Genomic DNA, 15,842 nt, shown 5'->3' with positions numbered 1-15,842 from the left:
TTCCAAACTGGTGTGGGATTGCTTGTGACTTACACCTTCAGACACAGTCAAATAAATCTTTGTTACTGATATCAAAGATTACAATTCACTTTCCATTCACTTATTTCTCATTGGCTTGCATGACATTATTAGGACAGGATTTAAGGTCAGGTGCAGATCTCTAAGATTCAGACTCTTCCTACTGTTGGTCCATTTTCATTTTCTCTAACTCAAGTTGCACTCATTATCCATTCTTGGAAACATAGGCCTGTTTAAGTACTAATTTCAAAATTGTTTCACCTTCTAAGAGTCACCTAGACCTGAGATGGATCAGTGTTTACTCATTCATATCAATGTTCTCACTCTCCTGTGCAATAATGTGCAATTATTTACTGTATCTATAAAACAGTGCAACGTGAGTGATTCACCATGAACAGAAGTGAATTGGATCATAGTTCTTCTGTTGAGAAGGTCAAGCTATCACTATTTGCCAAAGACAATGACTTTCTTGTTCTTGCTGATGTTGATTCATGAAATTCATAATTTTTCCAAGATGAATAACCTAAAGAATTTGTTTGAAACTATTAATGGAAAACATTGTATAGCTCTCTAGAGACATATACAAACTTTTTGTCCTGCACCTGAGGTATCTGACCACTGAGAAATTATGATGTATCAATTTGTGAGCAAATCAGAGACAGAAGATCAGAATTAGGTTCCAGATACAATACCCTTCAGAAAGAGTCTCATGAATAGAACAAATGGTGCTCAGGCCCTTCAACAATGATTACAAGCATCAGTATTAGCACAGTGACAAAGGAAACTGCTGAGCATTCTGATCAGTAAAAGTGAGCCCAGGCAGAGAAGTCTGAAAAAATCCCCACAGTCAAGTGTGAGTGAGAATGCTACATATCAATGTGTGCATGTATTTTAAGGAAAACTTTGGCCAGCTCAAAAACACACATTGCTGCAACTCAGCCTGTGCTGTGATCCTCACATTAGTTTAACGTAGGAAAAAAAACTTATGCCATCTTTATATGATGTCACTGTGTCATCCAGTGCTGAGAGAAAAATATCTTTGTAAATCAATACTGCTCAATCAGCCAAAATTCCTTCACGTTATCACTCATGATAGCCATTAGCATCCCATGATCCTGGGCTATGAAGCACACCATCATACACATTTCCCAGGAGAGCAGAGATGCTGAAATCCTAGGGGAGCACCACCACCTCCTGCAGTACCCTGGATTGTAAGGATAACTCCTCTACTACATGAAAAGAGAATCTTGTCCTCAGGGTGTTTCTGAGTCTTCTGACAACCAGAGGACATCATATAAATTCTGACTTGTTATTGAAGAAAAGCCAAGCATTGGACTGGCCCCAGTATCTTTTAACTTGCAATGTTAGGTCCATATGATTTGGATTTGTGAACCTAAAGTTAGAGAAAAACATATGTGAGTACCTTCATTTTCTATAGCCACATTTTTGTTTTATTTTGTTAAACTCCATTTTTGACATTTAATTATATATGCATGCAAAATCTTATATATTGCTGTTAGCTTATCTCATTTTGGGGGCACATTCCAAAAACATTTTTCATCATTGAAAACATTCAGCTCCTAAATTGCTTTACTAACACATTCTCTGCCAGATATTGTCCAACCAGGTCTACTTTTTCATACCTGAAATACCAGGTCTGGTTATTATCCATATCTGGTATTTTAACTGTTGATCATAACTGAATCAAAGTAGAATGGAACCATACTTATGAGCACTGTCAAAACTGTGGCTTGTTAAACGGACTGAGTCATGGTGTACATTCTGTGAGTGTCCTCTTATCCATCTTGGTCTATTATCTAACAGGCCTTGAGGACAAACTGGAAGAAATGTTGAAAGGAAGCTGTATAAGTGACCTTAAAGAAGAATGGAGACAGCCCTCTGGGAGACTGCTTTTGATGAAAAAGCTCAATGTTATTCCAGGTTATGGGAATATGTAGAATTAGGTTGTCGGGGGAGATACAATAACTTACATTAAGTTGCAAGTTTCTATCATACAGTTAATTTAGTAGAAGCATGGCCCTATCAAAATTTCTAGAACACTTGCCTAATTACTATATGGGTCATCAAGGGAAGAATATTTGCAGGAGATGTGTTAAGGGTAACCCTTGAGATAAGTTAGGAATCCTGTGCCTAAAGACATCTTTCAGATAACCCTAAGTACAAAGAAGGAAACTTTTGCTGTGTGGAGGGAGACCTCCATGTTGCCAAGCTTAGAGAATGCTGCCAGGCTATGGTAGACTGTAACATCTGATCATACAGCAATGTCTTTCAACACATTCACTATATTTTTACTTCCTTCTTCCTTTATTTTTCTGAAGTTGTTAAGTGATCTATAGATACCACAGTGGAACCCTGAGGGTATAGAATCTGCCTCGTTGGCAACAAACTGGGCTTCTCCATAGATAGCATTGGGGGCAGACCAGTAGGATTCCAACCTGGGAATATAAGAGGCCAAGTGCAGTTCATAGCATCAGCCTTGGTTGCTCATTTGCTTGCTTCCTGAAATTGGATTGTCTTTGTTACATCTAGATTGACACTGACTGGATTAGTGAAATTGCATTTTATACTTTGCAGGTATGTTAGAGGAACATTTACTATCCTGGGCTTACTGTCAATTTTTTAGTTTATATTATTTTTGAGAATTTTTATTTCCCTCCAATTTTGAAACATAAAGGAAGCCACAAAGAAACTGCCAGAATCTGACATTTTCATTCCTCTGTGCCATCATTTTGGCATGCTTGTGTAAAATCAACAATAGGCCTATACTTCCTGGTCTCCCTGCAGGGGCTATTCTCCCTGGCTACTGCCTCTCTCTCCCTCTCCGGGAGACAGAGCACGTCTTTCCTCAAACCGCTATACTTCCTACAGCAAGCCAAAAGCTAATATCAAATTAAATTGAGAGAAACTCAAAGCCATTACACTAAATTCAGGAACAAGATAAGGCTGTCCACTCTCACCATATTTCTTCAAAATAGTTCTTGGAGTTCTAGCAATAGCAATAAGACAACATCAAGAGATCAAGCGGATTCGAATCAGAAAGGAAGAAGTCAAACATTCATTATTTGCAGATGATATGATAGTTTACATTAGTGACCCCCAAACCTCTACCAAAGAAATCCTACAGCTGATAAATAACTTCAGTGAAGTGGCAGGCTACAAGATCAACTAAAAAAATAAGTAGCCATCCTATACACAAAGGATAGAAAAGCATAGAGGGAACTCAGAGAAACGTCACCTTTTACAATAGCCACAAATAGCATAAAATATCTTGGGGTAACTCTAACCAAGGAAGTGAAAGATCAATTTGACAAGAACTTTAAGGCATTGAACAAAGAAAGTGAAGAGGACACCAGAAAATGGAAAGACCTCCCAAGCTCTTGGGAGGGTAGGATCAACATAGCAAAAATGGCAATTCTACCAAAGGCAATCTATAAATTCAACACAATCCCCATTAAAATCACAACAAAATTCTTCACAGACCTTGAGAGAAAAATAATCACCTTTATTTGGAAAAACAAAAAAGCCAGGATAGCCAAAACAATCTTATACAATAAAAGAACTTCTGGAGGCATTATCATCCCTGACTTCAAAGTCTGTTACAGAGCTACAGTATGGAAAACAGCTTGGTACTGGCATAAAAACATAGAATTTGACCAATGCAGTTGAATAGAAGACCCGGATTTTTACTAACAAATTTATGAACACTTGATTTTTGATAAAGGAGCTAAAAGTTTACAATGGAAGAAAGAAAGCATCTTCAACAAATAGTCCTGGCAGAACTGGTTGTCAACATGTAGAAGAATGAAAATAGATCCGTATCTATCACCTTGCACAAAAATCAAGTCCAAATGGATTTAAGACCTCAATGTCAATCTGAACACACTGAACCTGAAAGAAGAGAAAGTGGAAAACAGTCTACAACATAAGGGCACAGGAAACTGCTTCCTATGTATAACCCCTGTTGCAAAGACAATAAGGGCAACATTGAATAAATGGGACCTCCTGAAACTGAGAAGCTTCTGTAAAGCAAAGGACACTGTCATTAAGACAAAATGGCAAACTACTGATTGAAAGATCTTCACCAACCCTGCAACAGACAAAGGTCTGAACTCCAAAATATATAAAGAACTCAAGAAACTAGACTTTAAAATGCTAATTAACCCAATTAAAAAATGGGGTACTGATCTGAACGGAGAATTCTCAACCGAAGAAGTTCAAATGGCCAAAAGACACTTAAGGTCATGCTCAACCTCCTTAGCAATCAAGGAAATGCAAATTAAAACAACTTTGAGATACCATCTTACACCTGTCAGATTGGCTAAAGTCAAAAACACCAACGATAGCCCTTGCTGGAGAGGATGTGTACTAAGGGGACCACTCATCCATTGCTGGTGGGAATGCAAACTTGTGCAACCACTTTGGAAATCAGTGTGGCATTTTCTCAGGAAATTCGGGATCAACCCACCCCAGGATCCAGCAATACCACTCGTGGGAATATACCCAAGAGATTCCCTATCATACTACAAAAGCATTTGTTCAACTTTGTCCATAGCAGCATTATTTGTAACAGCCAGAACCTGGAAACAACCTAGATGCCCCTCAATGGAAGAATGGATAAAGAAAATGTGGAATATATACGCATTAGAATACTACTCAGTGGTAAAAAACAATGACATTTTAAATTTTGCATGGAAATAGATGGAAATAGAGAAGACTACCCTGAGTGATGTAACCCAGACCCAAAAAGATGAATATGATTTGTACACTCTCATTAGTGGAGTCTAGCCATAAATAAAGGACATTGAGCCTATAATTCATGATCCTAGAGAAGCTAAACAGGAAGGTGTACCCCCCCCCCAAAACAAAACATGTAGTTATCCTCCAGGATATTGGAAGTATACAAAATTTCCTGGCAAAAATTGAGAGCTGGAGGGTGGAGAGCACAGTGGTAAGGGGTGATGGGGAGAGAGAAGTGTGAAGGGAAGGTAGGAGAGCTTGGGGAAATGGGACAGTTGGGATGGAGGAGGAGTGGATATGGGAGCAGGAACGTATATATCTTAATTAAGGGAGCCATTTGAGGGTTGGCAAGAGACTGGATTTAGAGGGGCTCCCAGGTGTCCTAGGAGATGTCCCCAGCTCGTACCTTGAACAGCTGAGGAGAAGGCGCGTGAACTGGCCCTATACTATAGCCACTCTGATGAGCATCTTACATGTCACCATAGAACCTTCATCTGGAGATGGATGGAGATAAAGACAGAGACCCACATTGGAGCACTGAATTGAGCCCCCAAGGTCCAAATGAGGAGCAGAAGGAGAGAGAGAACATGAGCAAGGAAGTCAGGACTACAAGGGGTGCACCCATCCACTGTGATGTTGGGGCCATTCTCATGGGAACTCACCAAGGCCAGCTGGACTGGGACTGATGGAGCATGTGATCACACCAGACTCTATGAATGTGGCTAACATGGAGGGCTTACTGAGAAGTCATGGACAAAGGCACTGGGTTTTGATTCTACTCTATGTTCTGGCTTTTTCGGAACCTAGTCTGTTTGGATCCTCAGCTTCCTAGACCAGGATGGAGGGGGGAGGACCTTGGATTTACCACAGGGCAGGGAACCCTGACTGCTCTTTGGACTGGAAAGGGAGGGTGAGGGGGAATGGGGGAGGAGGAGGGAAATAGTAGGAGGGGAGGAGGTGAAAATTTGTAATAATAATAATAATAAAATAAATAAACAAAATCAACAATAGTTAGAGAGGCATTAACAACTACACAATGAATCTTTGTACAGATAAAATTTGTATTTTAATAAGCAGATGAAAGAGACATGGTAGAAGCAGCTTTTTTATTATCAATGTGCTGCTTATAGCTTCTTGTAGATGACTTACAAATTCATAAAAGGATCTGTATGTTTTGTCTATAGTGGGAAATATGTCTTGGTAATATTAATATCAAGAACTTTTTTCCAAGTTCTTATAGCAGCTTGGCTACTTGGATTGTTACCCTCCTGAGGGCAGGCAAGCTGTAGGTCCACTGTTTGGAAAATAGCTTGTATGATAAACTGATAATAAGAATATTGTTTTTAAGGTGTTAATGTTTTGGATATGAGAACCAGTGGACAGGCAACCATCAATCCATTACTAAAACCACACTCTAAATTGAGGGGTGGTGAGAATTGTTTTCATATGGGCTTGTCAGACCAATAGTATCCTTTCATACATATTTGTCATAACATCTATTATTTCTTTAGAGAAATGACCCTCAAATCATCTCTCTATAACAATTTTTGATATTAAAAAGGATTTATTTTATTTTAAAAAACTATTTTTTTCTCATTTTACATGCCATTTTAAGTTACCACTCCTTCCCCTCTTCCTGCTCCCTCCATCCACATTCTCCTTCATTCCACTCCCATTCATTCCTCAGAGAGGATTAAGCTTCACTTGGGTAATCAATGAAGTATAGCACATTGCTTTGAGGCAGGACTAAATACCTCCCCACAAAAGCCCTCTTCCCTCCACACACACTCTCAATTTTCTCAGAAGAACCAGTCTACTTCCCCTTCTCAGGGTAGTCTATGTATGTTTCTCTTAGTATTCTCTTTGTAACTCAACTTCTCTGGGGTCATGGATTACAGGCTTGTTATTATTTGTTTTACAACTCCTATACTTATAAGTGAGTACATTCTGTGTTCATATTTTGGGTCTGGTTTACCTCACTCAGGATGTTTTCTTCCACTTCTGTCTGTTTGAATGCAAATTTCTAGATGTCATTGTTATTTTTACTTCTGAGTAGTACTTTACTCCATGAATGTACCAAGTTTTCTTTTCTTTTGTTTTCCGCTTTGATCAGTTTATTACATTCTGACAATGAACGTTTGTGGAATTAACAGCTCAAGAAGAAAGCAAATTCCAGAGCAGTTTCTTTCTTCTTTTAAACTTTCTTCTTTTTTGGCATTCAATTGCCTCTATTTATTTATTTTTTTTATTGCTTAAAAATTTCTACCTCCTCCCATCCTCTCATTTCCCTGCCCCTCCCCATATTCCCCCCCCACACCTCTCCCGTCCTAAGAGAAGTCAGACTGCCCTGCCCTGTGGGAAGTCCAAGGCCCTCTCCCTCCATCCAGGTCTAGGATGGCATGCATCCAAACAGAATAGGCTCCCAACAAGCCAGTACATGCAGTAGAATCAAAACCCAGTGACATTATCATTGGCTTCTCAGTCATCCCTCGTTGTCAGCCACATTCAGAGAGTGTAGTTTGATCACATACTTTTTCAGTCCCAGTCAGCTGGCCTTGAAGAGATGGCTCAGCTGTTAAAGGCAAGGCTCACAACCACCTTTTCTTTATCGATTCTTCAGTTGAGTGGCATCTAGATTGTCTCTATGTTCTGGGTATTACAAATGAAAATGATCACACAACATACACAAATTTATGGGACACAATGAAAGCAGTGTTAAGAGGCAAGTTCAGAGCACTAAAGGCCTACATAAAGAAGTTTGAAAAATTTCATGATAGTGATTTAACAGAACATTTGAAAAACTTTAGAACAAAAAGAAGCAAACTCACCTAAGAGAACTAAATGGCAGAAAAAAAACTGAATTCTGAAATCAACAAAAAAGAAAAAAGAAAACAATAAATAGAATCAAAGAGATAAAGAGTTGGTTCTTTGAGAAAAATCAACAAAATAGACAAATGTTTATCCAAACTAACCAAAAGGCAGAGAGAGAATATCCGAATTAACAAAATCAAAAATGAAAATGGAACATAACAACAGACACAGCGGAAGTACAGAGTGTAACATGAATAGGGCCTGCTTGTTGGGGTTTCTGTCCCACTTGGTACCCCACAGCTGTTTATCCCCAAAGAAACTCACAAGAGATCTCTATAAGTTATAAAGCTGATTGTCTCGTTAGCTCAGGCTACATATTTGCTCTTGTAGCTTATATTAACCCATTGTTCTTATCTACTATCTTACCACATGGTTAGGTACCTTTTTTAGCAGGGCAGCTCACATCTTGCTTCTTTGGAGTCTGGGCAGGAATGGAAGGAATCAACTTCCTCCTTCCCAGAATTCTCCTGTTCTCCTTTCATCATTTCTAATTTTTGTCTGTTTTTCCACCTATACTTCCTGCCTGGCCAATCAGCATTTATTTAAAACATGACAGAATACAGACAATTCTCCCATACCAACAGAGCATCATCAGGTCATATTTTGGAAATACGTGCTTTAAAAAATTTGAAAACTTGAAGTGGACAACATTCTGGAAAAATATAACTCACCAAAATTAAATCAAGACCATATATGCACACTAAACAGACCTATAACTGCTGAAAACTAGAAAGAGCAATCAAGAGTCTCCTAATCAAAAAAAAAAAGAAAGAAAGAAAGAAAGAAAGAGAGAAAGAAAACCTAAGGACAAAGTGATTTCAGTTCAGAATTCTTACAAGACTTTCAAAAAAGAAATAAAACCAATACTCCTCAAATTATTCCACACAATAAAAACAGAAGGAATATTGCCAAACACTTTTTATGAGGCTACAATTATCCTGATATACAAACCACGAAAGACATTACTATGAAAGATGATTCCAGAACAATATCGCTTATACAAAAATACTAAATAAAATACTGGCAAATTGAATCCAAGAACACATCAGAACCATCATCTACCATGCTTAAGTCAGCATCATCCCAGAGATGCAAGAATAGTTCAACATTAGAAAATCTGTGAATGTAATCCACCATATAAACGAGCTGAAAAACAAAAACCACATCATTATCTCATTAGATGCGAAAACACTTTTGACAAAATACATCATCCCTTCATCATAAAGGTCTTGGGGAAAGGAGGGATACAGGGAACATACCTAGACATAATTTGGCAATATACAGCAAGACAATAGCCAACATCAAACTAAATGGAGAGAAACTTCCTGCAATTCCACTGAAATCAGGAACAAGACAAGCTTGTCCACTCTCTCCATATCTATTCAATATAGTTCTTGAGGTCCTAGCTAGAGCAATAAGACACTAAAAGGAGATCAAGGGGATACAAATTGGAAAAAAGAAGTTAAACTCTCATTTTCTGCTGACGATATGATAGTTTACATTAATGATCCCAAAAATTCTACCAAGGAACTTCTACAACTCATAAACAATTTCATCAATATAACAGGACACAAGATTAAGTAAAAAAAAACAGTAGACCTCCTGTACACAGTTGATAAATTGGCTGGGGAAGAAATCAGAGAATCAATACTCTTCACAATAGCCAAAGATAGCATAAAATATCTCAGAGTACCTCTAACCAAATAAGCAGAAGACTTGTATGACAAAAGCTTTAAATCTTTGAAGAAAGAAATTGAAAAAGACACCAGAAAGTGAAAAGATATAACATGCTCTTGGGTAGGCAGAATTAATATCATTTTAAAAAGCCATTTACAGAATTCAACATAATGAGCATCAAAATCCCAGCAAAATTCTTCAAAGTCCTCGAAAGAATGGCACTCAACCTCATATAGAAAAGCAAAAAACACAGAATTGTTGTGGGAGGTCCTCCCACTCCTCCAGCCTATCACCGCTGAGGTACCAGCCCACTGGGGCGTGGTTTCTCTCCCTTTAAAAAAGCGGCCACTTCCCTCTTCTCTCGCTCTTCACTTCCTGCTCCGCCTGCGACTAGACTCCTTTCCTGGTTGTGAAGAGTGCTGTTGCCTGGGACAGTGATCTGTAAGTTTTTTCCCCTTTAAATAAATACCACCCTAATAATCATAACCCCGAATTGGTGTGGCATTGTTTGTGACTTACGCCTTCATTTTGGCGCCCAACGTGGGGCTCGAACCCACGACCCTGAGATTAAGAGTCTCATGCTCTACCGACTGAGCTAGCCGGGCAGGCGGCCGGGGTGCCAGGGACGCAGCCCCGCCGCTCTTATTACTTCATATGATTGTGAGTTACTGTTTTTAGACAAATACATTGGTATAGATTCTTGTATATTGATACAAAGTTAAATTATATTGACTATTGTACGCATGCATGTTTCTACCTCTGTTTAAAACATTTTTTATGTATTGACATATATTGTATTGATATATATATATATATATATATATATATATTGTATATATTTACCATATTGCAGTGTACATTTCTACCTCTGATTAAGATACTTATATAATGATTGTGTATTGATATATATTTACCTAATGCAATGTATATTTGTACATTGTTTATATATGGAGGTCATTGTCCTCATTTGTTTCACAGTCGTTTATTGTCTTAGTCTTTAAGTTAGATAGATATTGAGAATTATATAGACTAATAGTCATCTAAGTTTGTCATTTATAATAGACTAATCAGGTTCTTTAGATATATAGAGATTATACTCAGTATAGATAGATAATCTTCAACTTCTTCAAAGAGCTGTAGAAAATGGCCTTTAATCTAACTCAGAGTTTTGTGGTAGTGAGACACAATTGCTCCTGGCAACACCACTCTATTCCCGAGAGAATGTTGAGCACCAAAGACACTCCACCTGGAGCCTTTCTTTTTGGCAGAACTGGCGTTTGGGCAAAGAAATGCCCATACCTCAACAACTGACAAAGATACAGAGCATGCATCAATGGATAAAACAGGACTGTCATATCCTGCCAAGACAGGGTAAGATAGTTTTGAAAAGTTGCTTGCCTTAGAAAATGGTATGTCAGTTATGTTAGGCCTTAGCCAAAGTTGGTTGCTTCAACGCTGCTAATGTGACTTTGGGTGATTGCCCAGGTAGCTAGTTGTCTCTGTAATTGTTGCATGTTTTGGAAGTTGTTTTACTGAACTTCCTAATTACCCAGGTAACATTATTTCCCTTCTCAGATCTTCGATGGGGTTGAAGACTATATAAATGTAGTTACTTTCTCTCATGACTTGGCCAAGTTATTTATTATACAAGACCTAAGCTAGTTAGAATAGGATATTTGTACTTATTGTATATAATTTCATAGTAGGTTTAGAACTCTCTTATTTAAACAAAAGGGGGAGGTGTTGCGGGAGGTCCTCCCACTCCTCCAGCCTATCACCGCTGAGGTACCAGCCCACTGGGGCGTGGTTTCTCTCCCTTTAAAAAAGCGGCCACTTCCCTCTTCTCTCGCTCTTCACTTCCTGCTCCGCCTGCGACTAGACTCCTTTCCTGGTTGCGAAGAGTGCTGTTGCCTGGGACAGTGATCTGTAAGTTTTTTCCCCTTTAAATAAATACCACCCTAATAATCATAACCCCGAATTGGTGTGGCATTGTTTGTGACTTACGCCTTCACAGAATAGCCTAAACAATCCTGTACAATAAAAGAATTTCTGGAGGCATCACAATCCCTGACTTCAAACTCTACTGCAGAGCTACAGTACTGAAAACAGCCTGGTATTGACATAAGAACAGACAGGAGGACCAAAGAAACTATAGAGAAGACCTGGATATCAATCCACACATCTTCAAACACTGATCTTTGGTAAAGAAGCAAAAAATATCAAATGGAAAAAAGAAAGCATATTTAACAAGTGGTGCTGGCATAATTGGATAGCAACATGTAGAATAAAGAAAATAGACACATATCTATCACCATGCGCAAAACTTAGGTCCAAATGGATGAAAGTCCTCAACATAAAGCCAGCCACATTGAACCTTATAGAAGATAATGTGGAAAGTACACTTGAATGCATTGGCACAGGGGACCACTTCCTAAATATGACCCCAACAGCACAGACACAGACAGAAACAATTAATAAATGGGATCTCCTGAAACTGAATAGCTTCTGTAAAGCAAGGGAAATGGTCAACAAGACAAAATGACAGCCTGCATAATGGGAAAAGATCTTCACTAACCCCACAGCAGACAGAGGTCTGATCTCCAAAAGTATACAAAGAACTCAAGAAATTTGACACCAAAAGATCACGTAATCCAATAAGAAATGTAATACAGACCTAAACAGAGAACTCTCAACAGAGGAATGTAAAACAGCTGAAAGACACTTAAGGAAATGTTCAACATCCTTAGTCATCAGAGGAATGCAAACTAAAACAACTCTGAGATTCCATGACACACCTGTAAGAATGTTGAAAATCAAAAACACTGATGACAAATTTGCTGGAGACATTGTGGGGAAATGGGAACACTTCTGCATTGCTGGTGGGATTGTAAGCTGGTACAACTCCTTTAAATATCAGTGTGGTGATTTCTCAGAATATTAGGTAACAACCTTCCTTGAAACCCAGTAATACCCCTTTGGGGTATATATCCAAGGGATGCTCAATCATGCCACTAGGACATGTGTTCAACTATGTTCCATAGCAGCTTTGTTTGTCATGACCAGAACCTGGAAGCAACCTAAATGCACCTCAACCAAAGAATGGATAAGGAAAATGTGGTACATTTATACAATGGAGTACTACACAACAGAAAAAAATAATGACATCTTGAATTTTGCAGGAAAATGGATCGAGCTAGAAAACATTATTTTGAGTGAGGAAACCCAGATACAGAAAGACAGTTATCACATGTACTCACTCATATGTGGTTTTTGAACATAAATCTAAGAAAGCCAGCCTACAAACCACAATCCCATAAAACTTAGACAAAAATGCAGTCACTAAGAGAGACTTACATAGATTTAATCAACATGGGAAGTAGAAAGGAGAAAAAGACATGATCTCCTGAGTAAATTGGGAACATTGGGACCTTGGGAAAGGATTGAAGTGTTAAGGGGAGAGGTAGGGAGGGGAGCAGAGAAAAATGTATAGCTCAATAAATATCAATAAAAATGTATTAAAAATATAAAAGAGATTAGGGGCATGCATAAATTTTTCTTCTCATAGAGGCACCCTATGCATCTGATGGCTTTCTGGGGATCCCCTTTACAATTTAGACTCCAGTAATTAATCATGAATCTAAAAATATAAAACATACTGTTGTGATTGCCTTTCTTAAGACAAGTATGTAGTAATAGGAGCGGCAGCGGGGCTGCGTCCCCAACACCCCAGCCGCCTGCCTGGCTAGCTTATGCCCCGAAATAATTACACGGACACTGTATTCTTTTAATCACTGCTTGGCCCATTCTCTTTTAGGCTAATTCTCACATATTAATTTAGCCCATTACTAATCATCTGTGTGTAGCACCCCAAGGTGCGCTTACCGGGGAGATTCTAGCCTAGTCCATCCTGGGTCGGAGCTTCATCCCGGGAGCGGGGCATGGCGTCTCTCTCAGGCGTCTGCTCCCTAGAGGAGAGCTGTCAAGTCTCTGAGCTCACTTCCTCTTCCTCCCAGTATCCTGTTCTGTTTACTCCTCCCACCTATCCTCTAACCAATAAAATGGGCCAGGGCAGTTCCTTTATTAGCCAATGACCTTCCTCCATCACAAGTATATCATGCCTCACCTGAAGAGAATGTAGAGTGATTGTCTATGGTTACCAGGATCAGCTACTGGCTAAGCTCAGGAAGCTCAGATAAACTTTTCCCTCATACTGAGGTTAGGGTGGACCCTTGACAGGAAAAGTGTCAGTAATTCATATAGAAATAAATGGAAGGGGATCCAGGCTATGTCACAGGTAAGCACTTTTAGTTATCCAAGCCCCTCTCCTCTTCTTCAGGTCTGCCCATGTAAATCTAAGAAATGATAGGCCTAAATTTTTTTTTATGAAATACTCTACATTACTGCATTTCATCTTTATGTTTTCTGTTTCTCTGATCAATTAGATAATTCTATTTCTGACTACTGTACACTAAACTCAGTGTTCAGCCCCTCATCTAAGCTAAGGTATGGCTTACTGTATGGTCAAGGCAGCTTTATTTTCACCTCTAGAAACACATATAGGAAGAGTTGTCCTCAAGTTTGACTTCTGTGTTATTGGAAGTGACAGCCAAATATTCCTGTGATGAGCACATTGAGGGACATCACAGTCAGGCACACAACATTCCCTGAAGTGTGCTCAGGAACAACTTTGGAGCTCATTTCCAGCAGGAGGCACACAGAACACAGAAACTCAGGGTCAGCCCAGGAGCAGGTGCAGAGAGTGACTAAGGAAGGGTTTATTTCCTTTGGGACCTTGATCTTCCCCCAAATATAACGGTTTCCTTTGAAAAACCCGCAATACCAGGGTTTATAAAGAATCTACAATGCAGTGGAGGTTAGACTTTTTTATCTGAGGGGAAAATAAAGAAACAAACTTTCTGTGGGTAACCTAAGAAAAAAAGAAGCAGTGCATGTTTTTTCTGGTGGTAACTTTCTCTTTCACTTCATCTTAAGATTACTATCTAATAATCTGTCTCTACACAGCTACCTTCACAACATAAAACAACATATCTCTCTTTACATAAAAAGATCTCTCTCCTGCACAGTTAAATATTTCTACATTCAGTTACATTTCTTTTCACATGGCTACACATCTTTCTTTTATATACAATTCTCTTCTATGTCTCTTTTTTTCACCCTCCCCTTTATATTTCTTTTTTATACAGCTTCATTTTCCTTGCCTCCACCCAGTTACAAATATAAACACAGCTAAACATCTCATTTACCTCTCTTTCACACAATTCAGCACTTTAAACACTTCCTAGGCACAGCTCCTATCTGTAGTAGCAACTCTTTCACACAGCTCTCTCTCACACATTTGTTCACACACGCACACACACACACACACTTCTACATTATTCACATTCTCTTCATTCACTCGGAATCACTCATTCACTCTCCCACACTTCTTCCATGCTTCATTTCTCACTCAGCACACACTCTCTTCACTCACATTCTGCAGCAGCTCTCACACAGCTCCACACAATCATCTCTGTCTGTCTCCATGCTGCCACTGCTGCTCCTCAATGCTGCTCTCTTATAGCCTAAACTCTAGACAATATCGGCACATTTTCATTGCCCAGCCCATTCTCACTCCCCATAATAAGCCATGTAGTTTCCCTTAGGCCAACAATGTCACAATGACCCATGTTCGTAGCTCTAAGTTGGTAAGGGCTCATGGACAGAAAATAGCATTTAAACTTAAGACTTAACAATAACCATTAATTAACATGACCTTGAGTGGTAGGGAGCACATGCAGAATAAAGTTTCTTCAAGCTCTGACCTTTACTCAGCAACAAAAAACACCCAGGAAAATGACTACATTTTTTTGTCTCTAGGGGCATCCTAATATTTGCCTCCAGGAGCCACCAAACTGCTTTGAATCTTCTCTGATGTCCAAAGCTTGCTGTCTGTGGAAAAGGCCGTCTTTTTGACTGAAAACCTATGTAAGTCTGAGTACTGCAAAATATTATAGCATTGTGTCTATTCGCCAAAATTATACAGCCTAAACAGAATTCATTGTCTTGACCAATTACAGCTATATGCAGGCCCGGATAAATGTAAAACCCATTGCCAAAGGGTCACAGAATGAACCCGACAGCTGTTCTTAGGGAAGGGGCTCATGAGAGAAATTACAGACAGGAGCAACTGTTACACAGACAGTAACCACATGGCCTTTCTAGGGTACATTTGCCTGGTGCATCAAACTGCTCAACACCTGCTGCACCTTCCCACGACCCCATGCATTAGACTCTGAGGAATCTTTTTTTTTTTTTTTTTTTTTTTTTTTGGTTTTTCGAGACAGGGTTTCTCTGTGGTTTTGGAGCCTGTCCTGGAACTAGCTCTTGTAGACCAGGCTCGTCTCAAAGTCACAGAAATCCACCTGCCTCTGCCTCCCAAGTGCTGGGATTAAAGGTGTGCGCCACCACCGCCTGGCAACTTTGAGGAATCTTGAAGGAATCTGGAGGATTTGTTCTGA

At 39.2% G+C, this 15,842-nt stretch overlaps 1 non-coding gene across 1 annotated transcript; it reads right to left on the bottom strand.

Annotated features, from left to right (window-relative positions):
- Positions 1-9,856: 9,856 nt before the first annotated feature.
- On the bottom strand, positions 9,857-9,929 carry Trnak-cuu. Its single transcript has one exon. It is a non-coding gene; the product is annotated as a tRNA-Lys (tRNA).
- Between the last annotated feature and the right edge of the window lie 5,913 nt (positions 9,930-15,842).

This window comes from Microtus oregoni, unplaced genomic scaffold, assembly GCF_018167655.1.
Source record: "Microtus oregoni isolate MIOR12 unplaced genomic scaffold, Mior012 000056F_ref0000123, whole genome shotgun sequence".
Classification (NCBI taxonomy): domain Eukaryota; kingdom Metazoa; phylum Chordata; class Mammalia; order Rodentia; family Cricetidae; genus Microtus; species Microtus oregoni.
This window is presented reverse-complemented; position numbering and strand designations above follow the sequence as displayed.